The following is a 15,031-nucleotide window of genomic DNA, read 5'->3' as shown; positions in this document are numbered from 1 at the left end:
AGTTTTTCTCTGGGCTTTCAGAGCTGCAAATGCTTTGGAGAAGGAGTAACAGTGGAATAGAAAAGACTGGAAATCTATTTCAGACTCTAATCCAGATTTTGTGTGATGCTCTATATGCAATTTTTTAGGTCCAGGTTTTCAAAAACCATCAATTAGGTATTTGGCAAATTGATTCTGAAAGAGCGATTGTTTATCCGACATCCAGCTGCTAATATTGCACACCCTCAGGTCATGGCTCCTACAGAATTCTACAGCATGCCCTATAAATGCTAACTTTGAATACCAAATGAATATATTTTTAGTATTTTTAGTAAATATTATATTTACTTCACATCATAACATATATAAACTTGATGCTGAATATGCCTACGTTCTTCAAGGGAGGACAGTGATTATTGAAAGCCTTCCAAACATGGAGAGCTGAAAAGTTAGGAACTGTTCAGTTTAGAGGAGAAAGGCTAATACAAGAAATACAAAGAAGAAATAATAATAAGAAAAAATAGGAGGGATAAACAATATTGGTGCTTTACATTTCTTTATACTTCAAAAAGGCTAATTGATCATCTGGCAATTAGATCAGCTACTGGGATAAATGAACTTCTTGAATCCCATTGGGCAATTCCTAGAGCAGACACTGAAATGTGATTGTGTGATGCAGGCCAAACTGAGGTCCTACTAATGTGTTCTCGGTCATTACTCATCTTAAGGAAGTGCAATGCACTCTTAAAGATTTGTAAAGTGCTTGAGATTCTCTTATACAGGGTGTGAAAAATCATAAGTGTGTGTGAGCATGTGTGTCTGCACATGCTTACTTGAGAGGGTTTTAATTTATGGACAGAGACTTTTGCACACAAATAAACACAGCTATGCATAGTTTCATGTCCTCTTGAATTAATCCATCTGGCCATACCTCAGTGGATTCATTCAGATAACAAAAGAGGAAAATAGAAGGACTAGTGAAGCAAAATGGAATGTACAAGTTAACTTGGGGAAGCTGAAGGTGTATGGAGCAAGTCAATAGAAAATATATTTTAAGTGTCAGATTTTCTCCAAGTATCTACCTAGCACAACTCTTGACACAGTTCCAGTCATAGCAGCGTCTATGGGTTCTGTACCATATGATGTGGAAGCTTACACACCCTAACAAGCAGTCCACTGGACAGCCATCTTCTAGTTTCTTTGCCTAGTTTTCAGTACTATCACCACTGCAGCAGTTATGCTCATGATTATGTGTCATGCTGAGTAACAGCTTGATCTTGTCACATTTCTGTCATGCCTTGATGTTGGCTTCAAACGCAGTGATCTTCTATGTTAAATCAAAGTTATAAAACTGGGTCCTTCCCATGTGAATCAGTATGATAAATAGAGAATATTGATTAAAAAAACCAGAGGAATGTAAAGTTCCTTAAATATTGACGGCATGGGAGTATAGCCCTATGGTTAAGGAGCACTGTTTCTATTCTTAAAATGAGCTCCTATTCAATGAGGCAATATTTCATCAGGGTTTAATTATCATAATATACAGTATGATAGAGTTTAATAAAGCAGATAAATACAAATTGTTCAAATATCAACCAGCTGGTATGCAGGCAGCCTTTTCATTGCTACTTAAATAGCAAAATTGTGACTCCTTTTACTCACAGAAAATCAGAGTAGCTCACAGAAATGGCTATGGTCACTAAAGCCAGCTTACTCACTGCTTGCCAAGGGAACTCATCCCAACCTCTAGGAGTTTTCAGTGTCTATGCTGTTGTTTTCAGCAAGCTATAGAAAAGGATTGAAGGGAAGATGTGTGCCTAGAAATTGAAAATAGACTTAAAACTCCTCAAAAAGCAGCTGCTGAAGTCCAGACCTGCCATCAAATGTCTGCAGATGTGAAAGCTGGCTCACCCTATTTTTCACCCAAAGTTTTTTCTAGTATGTGAAATAAATGTGTAGATTTGAGCAACATAAAGTTGAAAAGTGAGGGTTGTACCTTACTCGGAAGCCTGACGAATTTCTTCTGTGTCCTTCCCCCTTCCTTTCCCCCAGATTTAATAAAGTCTCTGCCTCCTGAGCACAGTGAAATTCAACTTTGCTGATCATAACTTCAACCCCGTAATCTTCAGCCCACTCAGCGTGGCTCCTGTAGCTTCAGCAGGATGCTTCAGTGATGCCTTCTTTAAAGCCATTTTCTATATGTGCTAATCTGTTTACCTCTTCTTTCTCCTACTAGTGGCTATTACTGTAGGAGATGTTAAAAGTAAGGACAATATTTTTAAGAGAAACATGGTATTCTTGGTTTCATTTGTTGGTACATAAAACCTTTGGAGTGTGGGAGTGTGACCTGCTTGACTCCCCGGTACACAAACCATCTGCCAAGACCTCGACAGACTTTATCAGGAAGATGGCTCAGTTCTCTGCCTGTGCCTGACTAGTCCAAAGGGCTTTTCTCTAGCCCAGATCAGGATCTGCAATCATTTATAGAACTGTTCAGGAAATTAAATTTCTTTTTCTCTGAAAAATGCATACTTTTTTTATTTCAGCAAAATAATTTACAATCGAAGAACAGAAAATGAAGCCTACCAAGCCCTGCTGTTTCAATTACTGAAAACAAAACAAAAACCTCCAAAAAACCAAAACCATATTACATTTACTAGCAAACTCAAATACTGGTCCTGAGACTGACTTTGTTTTAAAGTTCCTTTTTACTGAAAATTTTCTACTAGGTTTTAATGAACAGGGCCTTGGACCTGCAGTTGTTGAAGGCAACAAGATCAATCCTGAAATGAACAAAATGTGGATTTCCCCAGATGATCTCTAAAATAGGAATATTCTACACAAAAATTACAGGAAAAAAATTAAATAGAGCATAATGGAGAAAACAACAACAAAAAAACATTGAATAGCAGGCAGATTTCCCCAGCAATGGCATCTGTAAATTGACAGAGATCCAGTTTAAACAAAGCTTGTTAGAAAGACCTTCTCCTCCTACATACTCTTTTTGGCTTCAAACAGCACAAATAAAGATGATATACCTGTTCCTTTCCACAGCACTCCGGACAAACAGTGCTGACCTTCCCCAGCATTTTCATGCATCAGTATTGACTTGCTCTGCTGAAACCACTAATCCTTGACTACTTCTGACTGAAATACAATATTAAAAGAGATTGCCTCCTGAGCCCAGTAAAGAGCTTGAAATTCTTCCAACTCTGCTAGCCTGTTAATCCTTAAATTATATATGTTTTTTTAATCTGGTCTAAGTGGGTGTCTCTGCTTTTAGTCACTGACAGACGTGCCTTCATTTTGGTGACTGTTATTCTGGAATTTCTTCAGCTGTACCGTGAACGATAAGCTACCTCTTTACACTCATCATATGGCCATGATAAAAAAAGAGAAGACTTATTTTGAGAACTTATTTAGAAATAGTTTTGGGGCTGTGCAAAAAGACCTCCTGAAGATTTAGACTTCAAATGGCAACAGTCCTTTGAGTATTTTAGAACATATACGCCCTGGGGCTTTTTTTAGGCTAAAACTTGGATTTTGCTAACTTAGTGATCTACCTGTGGCTTGCAGGACCGATCCTGAGGGCAGGCAGGCATTCAGTCCATTGGAAAACTGAACCAGTTATCTAAATCCAGCCTGCAGAAATCTAATCTTAGCCAGAAGTTTGCATCATTTGTCAGCACACAACTCTTCCTTCTCCCTTCAGAGGTTTTCCAGATTGCACGTATCACATTTCATTGGGGTCTCCTCTTATTTTTTGAGTAGCCTTACGTTGGTTTTTTTTCATTGGTTGTTTTTGTTTTTGGCCAGCTCTGTCAAGAGATTTCATAAGGTAACTTCATTAAACTTAAGGAAGTTACCACACTGACAGTTTGCAGTGTGTTGTGAAAGGTGTAGTGACTTGGAAAGTCTGACTCGTTGTCAAAATGAAATGTGCTAGTGCTGTGTGTAAAAACCCACTGGCCCCTCAGGGAAAACAATGAAAATATTCAGCGAAGACACAAGCCTGCCTTTGTATTGTGTGTTTTCTGCTTCTCCTCTTCTATCTTTTTACTGTGGAGGCCCTCTGATAGAAAATTAAGGCTTTAGTTTTTTTATTTCCTTGGTAAAGCAGAGCACAGAACTTGTAGCAATAGCAAATCAGCCAAACGTGGGAGTGTAACTGCTAAAAGTGGTTAAGCTTCTCTTATTTGCAGGGAATCTGGGGTGTCTGAAGTAGTTGTGTTCCACAGAAGCCTTCTTCACAAAGTTCAAATGCTGGTCCGTGCACTGACTCACATCAGGGCCTTAATGTGCTCCTAAGGATTCCCAAGACTCTGGAACTGAAGAACACATGTGCTAGGGCAAGTTTCCCCAGGACCTAGGTCTACGAAAATGTTCACTATCAACCTATCTCTTTTAAGAGGTTTCTTCCATCAGATGCTTAACCTACAAGGGTTTATATTGGTTCCTACATCTAAACATGTTGCATGGAAATGAAAATCATCTTTTATACGCCAAAGAAACTACCAAGGAAGAGGGGCAGTGGAATCAACTTGTCTATCTCATGCCCATTACCACCACTGTGGAACAGGAGTAGTTGTTGGTGTACTGTTAGCCCTTCCATGCTCTTGAAGCCAAGATAAAAACCATTTTTCATTAAGAGCCTGCCTTTTTCTGTAGGTGATTCCCTGAATCTGCACAATGCACAGGGCTTTGCATAAGACTGACCTCTACTTGAGTGTACCTAAAAGGTATAAACATCACCAAGCTCCAGGAGTTCATAAAGGAGGTGGTTATTCCCTCTTCCAGTTTCATTGTAGATTTGCCCATTATAAAGATCCATGTTAAACTTTGTAATAAGTGCTGTAGGACGGGCCATACACAGTTCTTCAGAGGACAGCATTTCACCCTGACTTATAAATGAAACATTTAGGAACAAACTGAGAGATCCCTCAGTCAAAAAAAGGAGACAGTGCTGCATAAGCAGCAGCTTATTTCTCTCTTCCAGTCACTCTGTTAATTTGTAAGAAGAAGAAGATTGATTCATGCCTTCAAAGAGCAGGAAAATCCAGACTTCAGTGAAGCTAATGATAAAGCATCCCTTTCTTAGCAAAACCAAGGTGTCTCTTCTCTGTTTCTACCTGAGTGTATGAGGTACATTGAAATGTCATACTGCATTTTGAGACAAGAAAAACCTTCCTCACTGCAGTAGCTGATCAGGTTGGACCCTGATGAACAGGGGGTTGCTCACTTGACTTTTCTTTCTGAAAATTGCCGGTTTTTTTCCCTGACCCGTATTAAAAAATACCCCATTTGTTTTGTCCAGTCTCAGATGGTCTTGTGGCAGCTCTCTGGAGGTGGGCATGGCGCTGATTGTACCCTGGGTGAACTAGAGGTACTTGCATTTTAGCTCACATGTGCCTCTGATGGATGATCCACCATTAAACAAGGGGTCCATGCTGAATCCTGAAAGCAAGATTAACAAGTAAAAGTTCGAGATGACTGTGTCTGGCAACGCTTTCCCTGCCATGCCATTAACAGACAAATAGCAGCACAAAATCTTCAGCGATAAGGCAGTGTGTTTTATGAAGCAGGAAGCATAAATTACACAAACATAACAGTGGACCTTTAAAAGCCAGTATTGTGAAAGACATGGGCTGTCTTCAAAACACATTCTCCTTTGAATTTTTCCTCGTCTTTTTGGTTTGTACTCATTGTTTTTAATTAAAAAAAAGAAGCCCTACCAATAAACTTCCATCAGATGGTGTTAAAACCAGCATGAGGTCAAACCAAATAAGCCTGTTAGAAATGAATTTGTTCTTTTTTTTTTTTCATTAAGAAACCAGTTATCCTCTATTGATAAAGCAAGAGGTTAACACTACATCCATCTGGGAGCAGTCGGTAGTTTTCTTTCTGTTGCACCCCCACTGCAGCTCTGGCTTCAAATGCAGCAGGTGCACAGGTCTGCATGGTGTTCTCCCTTTATGCCAAGGGAACCATAAAGGAAATGTAGGTGGGGGCGAATAATACAGCTGTCTGTCAATTGCTGCTAATCCACTAGAGGCCATTGTGACACTGAGTAAAGGGTGCCTGGCAGAGCATTGCACTCCAGTGCTCTTTAACCATCCTCTTCGTTCAGCTCAAATTGATAAGTCAAGGAGTTTATTTAGTAGCTCTTCAAGGAGCAGTGGAGTGGAGGAGTGATTCCTCTGGATGTTGTGAAATTTCCCATGTACTATGGAGGAAATTCTGCTGTGCAGGAGCATTGATTTGTGCATGTAGTTCATGTTTCAGCAATATTGAGTGTATATTACTGTGGTATTTTGGACAGGACCTGCAGTAGTAGACGACTATTTGGAATCTAGAAATCATCCCAACAATTTCTTTTCCTTTTTACAGTGTTTTAGAAAGTGGTTGCCTAAGGATTGTTGAGGAAATACTGTGATGGCAATTAGAAGTTAACTAGTTTGCACTCTATTACTCATCTGTGAAAATGGGTGAAGGAAATGGTGATTTTTGAAGGAGAAATGTGTTTCTGGCGTAGATGGTGATCTTAAGAAAACTTAAATTTGCTAGTGATGCAAAGAGAACCCTGGTAACTGAGGAAAGGGAAAAAAGGAGTCAAATCAGGGCAAATACAACTGTCAGAAGAATAAGACAATAGTGAGAAAGAAAGAAAAAGAGATATCTAAGGAGGCAAGGCTTCTGGCCATACGAGTCTGTACATCTGAAGGCAAGACAAGTGATCATTTCTAATAAATCCTAGGCTAGCTGTCAGAAGAAAGACCTGATGTATTTTAGTTGTCATTTTCATTTATCCCTCTAGCTACCCAAAGACACAGCAACAGCATTTGATGAAATGTTTTAAGGCGGTCAACCAAGTCCAGTCTTTCACTGAAGAGAAAAACTTCCAGACCGTCTAATTAACATTAGTGAGATGATTCTTCATCTCTTTTCTGCTATGTACTATAGCTATACAACACACACACAAGACTTTTTAAAAAATAAATATGCATATGAAGATACTATTTCAGAAATCAGTATAGGAACATTTTACATCTGCATAAAAAAAAAATACTAGAAGGTCAGAGATAATGCAGTTTCACGACACACAGATTGTTTCTTGTGGTAGCAATACCATAATCTTTCTTGTGCTGGGATTTAGGGAACAGTAAACCTGATGAGCCTTTCTCTGGTCTTCCTGAGACTGACATAAATCAGAAAAAATTCCACAGAAGTCAACAGATCTGACAATCATGTTAACTGTTTTATGTGGGTGCAGGTTCAGGGTCCCTGTCTGAGGGAAAACATGAAGATTGTCTTTCTTTTATTTGAAGCACCTGGCAACACATTCGGGTGTGGAAAATACTTCTTGGGAAAACAGTATAGCCACGAGCATGTCTGAAGGGACTGACCCCACCTGTTTTTAAGGCAATGGCTGCTCATTGTGTGAGGGTGTTGGGAAACTTGGTCAGAGAGTGGCTGTCAGCATGAAGTCGAAAATTAAGGAAAGCGAGAAACACTGATTTATTGTTCGAAAATCAAATCTTTTATTTATAAAATGCAAAAGTTACAGACACGTGTTTTCAGACAAGAATATTCCAAGGAGTATGAGAAACAGAGAGAGAGCGAGAGGAAAAAGGAATGCTTGCTAGATAGGCAGGATATTTTAAAAATAGAAATACATTAATTTAATGAATAAAGCATTGAGTGTGCACTGTAGGCCCTGTGTTTTTAAAGATTTAGAAAACTAATATAATATGAATCCAGCCATATAATCCTGTGTTCAAAAAAACGTGAAATAATAATAACAATGTAACCTCATCCTCCGTATTTCCTCATTTCCTTAGGGTCACAGTTTCAAAAGGACTTAAAAAACATAGCAACAACACATTCCAACACTTCCCCCTGATTATGGGAAAGCACCCTGCCCTCCAAGCCTGGGTAAGTGTTGACGTACTCAGTACCTCCAACCTGGTCCTCTACAAGCGGTTAGAGGAATGGGTCACATGTGTGTATGGTAGGGGTCAGGTCTTTATTTCAGCTTTTGGGCCTGGCCCAGCAAGCATTTAAAATTAGTCTTGGGCTTTGTTATCTGAAGAAGTATCGCCTGTTTTCACTGAAATACTGTTTGGTACCTAGCATTGCTACCAATAAGTTTTGGGGGAATTGAGCTGCTCTGAAAACTTGGATGTTAATCTGCGTACAAAAAAGAATGTATTTCCTTTTAGGCTAAAAGGTACTCCCCTCAACTTGGTCTTTTAAATGACCTGTGAGGCTTTCATCCTGTGATAACACCACACTGCCTTCACCAGGCAGATTCCTCTATCTACACAGCAGCCTTGGACTCTTTCTGGGGTTATGGATGACCTCAGGGATCTATCAGCATTGAGTTTGCTGAAGATGGATGGCTCAGAGAAAACTGAGGGAAGAGTCAGGTTTGTTGGAAGTGTTTAGCAACTTCTCTCGGGAAAGCTAGAAAAAGCCTGAATAATTGACAGGAACAGGAGCAGGCATGGTCAGACCTCCAGTGCAAACTCTGACTAAATTTGAAGGGTCTTGTGGACCTCCGTAAACCACAGAGAAAATGCTGTCTTTAAGTAGTGATCATGAGCATTCTCTACTTGTGCTGAGTATTTCATTCAAGACTCTTGGACAAATTTATGGGTATTTATGTTTTTTGTGGGCTTGAGTAAACTGAGGCATTAGGAAGCATTTGGCAGCTGACTGTGTGCAAATCTGCACCTATAATCTAGCAATCCTGATCACCAGGTAGCTGCTTCACAGTGCATCAAGAGGAGAAAAAATATCTTTTTTAAGCAATATAAGCTAAAACATGTTTATTGTTGTGGTGTTTTGCTTTATTTCAAGATATTTGGATATGTTTTCTCTTGTCTTTGAATCTTCTAGGTCAGAATCAACTCTATTCCAGTGTTATCATGCCCTTGAGTATCTTCTGGAAACTAATTTAATTGCATCCATTCCTTGATTTTCGAAATCAGATGATGTAAAACTACTTTGAACTGTTGTTCCATTGACAAATTTTGGTTAAGGTAAACCCTCTGAGGGATTTGGTTGTGTTTCGATTTGGCAATAAATATTCAAAATACTACTGTCAAAACAGCCTCTCTCCAGCTAGGACAAAGCCACAGCATTACCACCACCACATTTTGGTGACTTCAGCAACACATGTTATGACAGAAGTGCTTCAGTCTTGAGAGTAGCTACTTCCCTATTTTTTTTAATTGTCTCTTCGTGCCAAGAATATTTGCTTTTCTTCTTCTTCTTTTATATACACAAAACAAAGTTCTCCATTACATTGTGCTTCAAATCTGCATTTTCCAGTGCCTGGAAAAGACTTCTTCTCAACCCACGCTGTGGCTCTCCAGAGTAAAGCTTTTTGTACGCACTGAGGAGTGCATCATGCTTCAGCCATAACTGGAATGTGCAGAGCTTTGTGAAGTTTCTCAGAATGACTCAAAGAGTGGAAGCAAATAAAAAACCACAGAGATATTTGTATCTTAAATGTGCTTCAAGTAACTGCATTATTACCACAGCACCTCCGAGGCTTCCCATTTTTGCAGATTGCACATTGTCACCACTTCCTAAATAGCTGTGTTTATTTATTGAAACTCAAGAGTTTTATATAACACCTCATGTAAAAAACACTTCTCCATATCCAAGTCATTTAGACCAACATCTCCAAATTTCGGTGCCTATAGCAACCCACTGTAATCCTTATTTAGACATGCATTGCAAGTAGTTTCATTTTTAAAGGGAACCAGCTGAAGCATTTGTGAAAACCATACTTCTAATTTCTTCGGTTGCCTGGCTTTGTATTAGGACCCAGCTCACCAGCCAGTTAAAACACCAGGTGATATGAGAGTCTCAAGTTATGGCAGGGACTGCAATCAGAACGCTCATGTAATTATGAATGAAGCATAAGCTTGAGCGAGATGCTGGATTTGAGGTTTTGTTGCCTACAACCAGCACACATGGAATTGAGGTGAGATTGCTGTAGGAATGCAAGGTATGTGCTCATGTCTTACTGAAGGGGAAGTTAAGGGCATAATTCCCATCAACCTCTTCCAGGATCGCAGCATTGACACTTAGATTTGGAAATGTTATTGTGGATACTGTTGAGTGCTCAGTCATTAAATCCAAGAGCCACTGAAGGGAAATGTTTCAGGAGAAGCTAGGAGCTAGTTGGAAACTTGACGTGAGAAATATCAGAGATCTCTTCTGTTACAAAAGGAGAAAGGGTGATTTTTTTTTTGTCTGTGAGATACCACACACTTGCTCCCATCATCTTGAGTGCAATGTAACTGGTGTTGGAGGCTGTAAGGCAAGCACACAGTGGGCTGTGTCCAGTGGAGGCATGGCAGCAGCCGAACATCTGCCACGGGTGGCTGACGGCTGCTGTGTCAGAGAACCACAGCACTCCTGGTATGAGCAATTAAAAGCAATGAGTTGGGGAAGTGGCACATTTTAGGTTTTAATTTTGCAGGTTTAAGCCCCTGCCAAGGCTATAGTGTCAGCCAAAACCACAGAATTTCAAAATGTATCTTAACAGCAAACCGAAAAATCAATATGCCTTCCTCATTTTCCTGGCTCATGAAAACCCATTTAGTAAATAGGTGTCTGTCTGTCCATCTTAGTGAGCATTGTGTAAAATCCTGATGGGTAAAAATAAACAGAGACCAAATGCAGAAGGCACCTCTCCAGTAGGAACTCCTCTGGGAAGGAAGCAAATGGGTTTCATGCCATGTAAATAGATAAAGCCACAGTCTTTCACATAAGACCTCAGCAGCAATGTATGTTAAGAACTACCTACTTAAGTTCATTTCTACATGGTAGATTAAGTAAGTAAATAAATGCTGAACTGTAAATCTTTGTCAGTTTACAAAAGGGCACACTGGTAGATAAAAGCACAGCAAATTGTGAGATGGACTGATAGCACCTCAGAAATGTTGGTTGGTAGCTATACTTAGATGGCCAAGACCCTAAGAGCCCTTATACAACAAAACTATGTTCAAGGAAACATTTGCAGATTGAAGGGAAATGACAAGGGAGTAAATAATTTACACAATTTTATTCAGCTACCTATAGTTTTGGTTTGTAATGAAACTAGAAGGCTGGATTTGATCTCTATATGACTTCAGCTTCATGGAACTGGTTAGTAAGTTACAAATAATTTGCCTGAAGATAAATGACAATGTTTAAATTATTAATTGTTTGTATGGATTAGTGTTAATTAATATATACACAATTTTTTTCACACATCCAACAGTGGAAGTTTTGAAGACAAAATCAAAATTACAGTGTCTTGAGCCAGACTGTTTCCACCACTGTGTTACTGAAATTTCTAATCATCATCTCATGACAATAGTTTCAAGGGATTTATGAAAAAGTAACAAAGAATACACTTCTCTGTAATTTACTATTTCCTGTAATTCATCATACCATTTTTTCCCAAAATTGCTTTGACTTTTTTTCAGGAGTATCATATATCACAGTCCTACTAAAATGACCTTTTTTTGGCTGATATTCTTCTGCCTTTCTGCATTGTTTATTAATTTCATTGCAAAGACAACTATAAAAATAAAAGGTAAAGCAAGAGACAACTTGGTAGGGTAGGATAGTTAATTAGAAGGTTCCCTCTGTGGGGCTTTGTTTGGTTTACCAAAATATCCCAAGGATTTAGTAAAGAACTTTTGGTGTCATTGACCTAGTAAGTGAAATTCTATAATCTGGGCTGCACAGAAAGTCAGACTAGAGAGTCTGCTCGTCCACTGTGTTTTTGTGATACTTGAATCTACTTCAATTCTATTGAAAACACTGACAAATGCTAAGCACAGCAACACCAAGTAAAAAAAAAAAGCATAGGTAATGATATTAAAGCAAAGACAAATAGAGATGGCAACATTAAGAAGGAAATGCAAGGTAACACATAATATGAAGGCTGGCTAAGGTAGGAGTCTGCATCAGCTGCTTCACCTTCACAGCTAACAAGAGTCACAAGCTCACACTTTTTGAGTGGTTTGTTGGCAAATCTAGAAGATACGAAATAAAATGATATTTGCAGGGGGAGGAGAGTGTTGCTACACATAAATAAAAAACAAATCACAATTTTATGAGAACAGGAACTACTGTCCACAGAGGACAATATGAACATACTAAAGGCAGTGTGGCAGAGTTTCTGGATGCCCATACATGGGTTTTCATATGCAATGTTACTACCACTGTAACTAAGCCACTTGAACACATAGATGAGGAAATACAGATCAGGGTGCAATGCTTATGACATGTCTTTTTCAAATCTATACTTTCATGATGTATTTATGTACACTTGGAATCACCTTTCAACATTCCCATCAGTTATTTGAGAAATGATACACTCAGTAATCTTCCTACTGTGGTAGAAAAAGCTAGCTGGGAGCTGGAAATTTTGCATTCAGTTTCCAGCACTGACACAATCTTCCTGTATGACCCTGGCTAAGTCACGCAATCTTTCAATCACCCAGTTCCTCATCTGTGCTTTGAGTATGTGAAAAAAATGAAGCATTATTATTTATGTATCTGAAAAAGCATCTTTAATGTCATACCTGCCAAGTACATCCTGATCCACAGCACACCTATTAATGTCTTTCTGTGAATTGCACATTAAAGTCAGTCTAAGTAACCAGAACTCATCCACTCAAAGATTTTTAGCAACCTGTGTGTATGGACTGATGTAGTTCTGAACTCCCACTCCACGAGCTCATGTTCCCCTGATAGCTGATCACAACTTTATGAGTTTTACTGGTTTTATTCCAGGCTTTATAGAAAGACATTTAATTGAGGGAGTTCTAGGAAATGGGAAGTGTTGTCAGGCATGTAGTACTTACACAGTTAGTGAGAGACAAGCACTTTGCTGGGTGAGAATGCACTGTTGTAGAAATTACAGCGGAAGTCCTCACCCAGCTTTACAGCTCCTGACAAGTGTATTTACAAAACATACTGGAGTTATGCTGCACAAGGTCTTCTCTTTGCCCCTGTTAAAATGTAGAGAATAAAATGAACAGCTGGACGAGCAATCCAAACTTTCCTTGGAGTCACACCTTTCTACCAATCCGTCTGAGGAACAGCTGGAATAGAAATAAAAATGTAAGAGACCTGAACTGAAGAACCTGCTTGGAGGTATTAGCATGATTTCTGAGAAAGGGAGACTTTCCTACTTTGTTGTCACACTTCTCCTTTTACACATTGTCTTAATGCCTCAGCAATAGGAGATACGTGGACCATCACTTCAGATTTGATGAAATCCATGAAATAGAAATCAACAGCACACCACTGCATTTCAAGGACTGCTGAAACCCTTTTACTGTATTAAAAGGCAAGAACTGTTTTTTCTCTATTTCTCACCTCTTCATAGATATCCAAGTTTCTCTTTTTTGAAACTGGCTTTCCTCCAGGACTGTGTGACCAATGTGCAGTGAGCACTTTTCTTTTTTATTTAATTCATGGAATTGCTGAAGGGTAATCACAGTTTTCTCATAATTACTGTGTGTTTTATTTATTCTCTGAATTGACTGGAAACGCCCAAAGTTTGTCCTGTGGTGCTGAGCTGTGACGAGTCACGGATGTCACATGGAGGAAGTGAGAGGCTGATCCTGCAAGGCAAAGTCACTGGGACTTGAGGGTATGTTGAAGATTTTTTCTTTCACTGACATGACTTTCCACAGTTATAGGATGACTAGTTCTGTAACATTAATCTGGTTGCTTAGTCTTTATCTTCACCCCATGGTCTAAGCCTGCTGATGTACACAGCCACCTCAGAAGACCAGTGAAATCTACCTTAAATGTTTAAATGAGTTTAACATCTGAATCTTTATTTATTTTCAACATACATTAAAAATGGCCTTAAAAAAATTAACCTATGATTATATAATTGTCTTTATCTCTTTGTTACATTATCTCTTTGTCAGAATTAATTATCAATAACTTCTCGTTATTGATAATGAGAGTCATATAAGTGACGGAATTTCTAAAGCACTCATTTCGCATGCACCCTAGAACCACTCTTTTAGGATTGTCCTCCTTGTGTCCAGAGATGCCCACAGCACTTGTTTTCCTCTTGCTTTTAAGTTTTCCTGTCCATAAAGGAGTCTTATCCACCTCTTGGTTCAGTGGACTATGTTTGTAGCACATCTTTGAATCCAATTGTCTCCATTCTATGTCTAGCCAAAACCCTATGAGAGACTCTAGCACAGATGAAGTACTGGGAACAGTATATTGCTGTCAGAAGGGCATGTCATACCTAAGGAGACAAATCGACTTATTTCACTGGAAGATTGTTGTCTGCACCCCTAAATGACCTGTGAACAGCCACTGAAGAGGCATCTTGCTAACTTGTGAAGGGCGATTGATATTCTGTCAGCATGTGAGAGCTTCAGAATAAAAATGCCAGACATATGCTTTTTCCATGTCCTTGAACTTCAAGGGGTAAATACATTCATTTCCTTTCATTTTGCATCCATCTGATTGCTTTTAAGCATAGTTAGGATCAAATCTTTCCAACATGGATACCTATGGCAAACCTCCCTCTGACTTCCACGAGACGGGGATTTGGCTCATAAGAATTAGTGTCTGGGGAAGATGCATTGAAATAAATGGTGATTGTCAAAGCACATTGGAATTTAGAGCACATTTGTTGCAAAGATAGAAGCTCACTGGGGTATCTGATTGTCAGAGTCAATTTTTATTTTCCTTGCTGCACATATGCACGTTTGAATCATGTCCCGCTGCAAAGGGAAATACCTCATTAGATTTCACTAAGGTTTCTTCAGAATTGTTTATAAACTACAATCAATAAAGACATTTTAAAGATTTTTTTGTTTAATAAAAGAAATACTGGAATGGCCTGTTCTATCAGGAAATCGAAGGAAGTGCATTTATCCCTGGTAAAGATGAAGCTCTACTTTATAGGGTGCAGAAGGTCTGCGATGTGTATTCTTTTTCAAATAGTTGGAAGATTTATAGTGGTAAATGGTTTCTTTTTCAGTCTCTTGATCATATTAACTGC

General features: G+C 38.9%; 1 long non-coding RNA gene across 1 annotated transcript in view; it reads left to right on the top strand.

Moving 5' to 3' along the window:
• Positions 1-14,716, top strand: part of LOC127469379 (uncharacterized) — a 54,763-nt gene extending 40,047 nt beyond the window's left edge. Inside the window, exons 2-4 of the long non-coding RNA XR_007903963.1 lie at positions 7,818-7,911; positions 13,555-13,648; positions 14,191-14,716. This is a non-coding gene — a long non-coding RNA (uncharacterized LOC127469379). The remainder of the gene's footprint in view (positions 1-7,817; positions 7,912-13,554; positions 13,649-14,190) is intronic.
• Positions 14,717-15,031: the final 315 nt, after the last annotated feature.

Source organism: Manacus candei, unplaced genomic scaffold (genome assembly GCF_025592945.1).
Source record: "Manacus candei isolate 608988 ecotype Guabito, Panama unplaced genomic scaffold, ASM2559294v1 h1tg000017l, whole genome shotgun sequence".
In the NCBI taxonomy this organism is placed as follows: domain Eukaryota; kingdom Metazoa; phylum Chordata; class Aves; order Passeriformes; family Pipridae; genus Manacus; species Manacus candei.
Note: the sequence above shows the minus strand (reverse complement) of the source record. Positions and strands in the feature narration are given on the sequence as shown.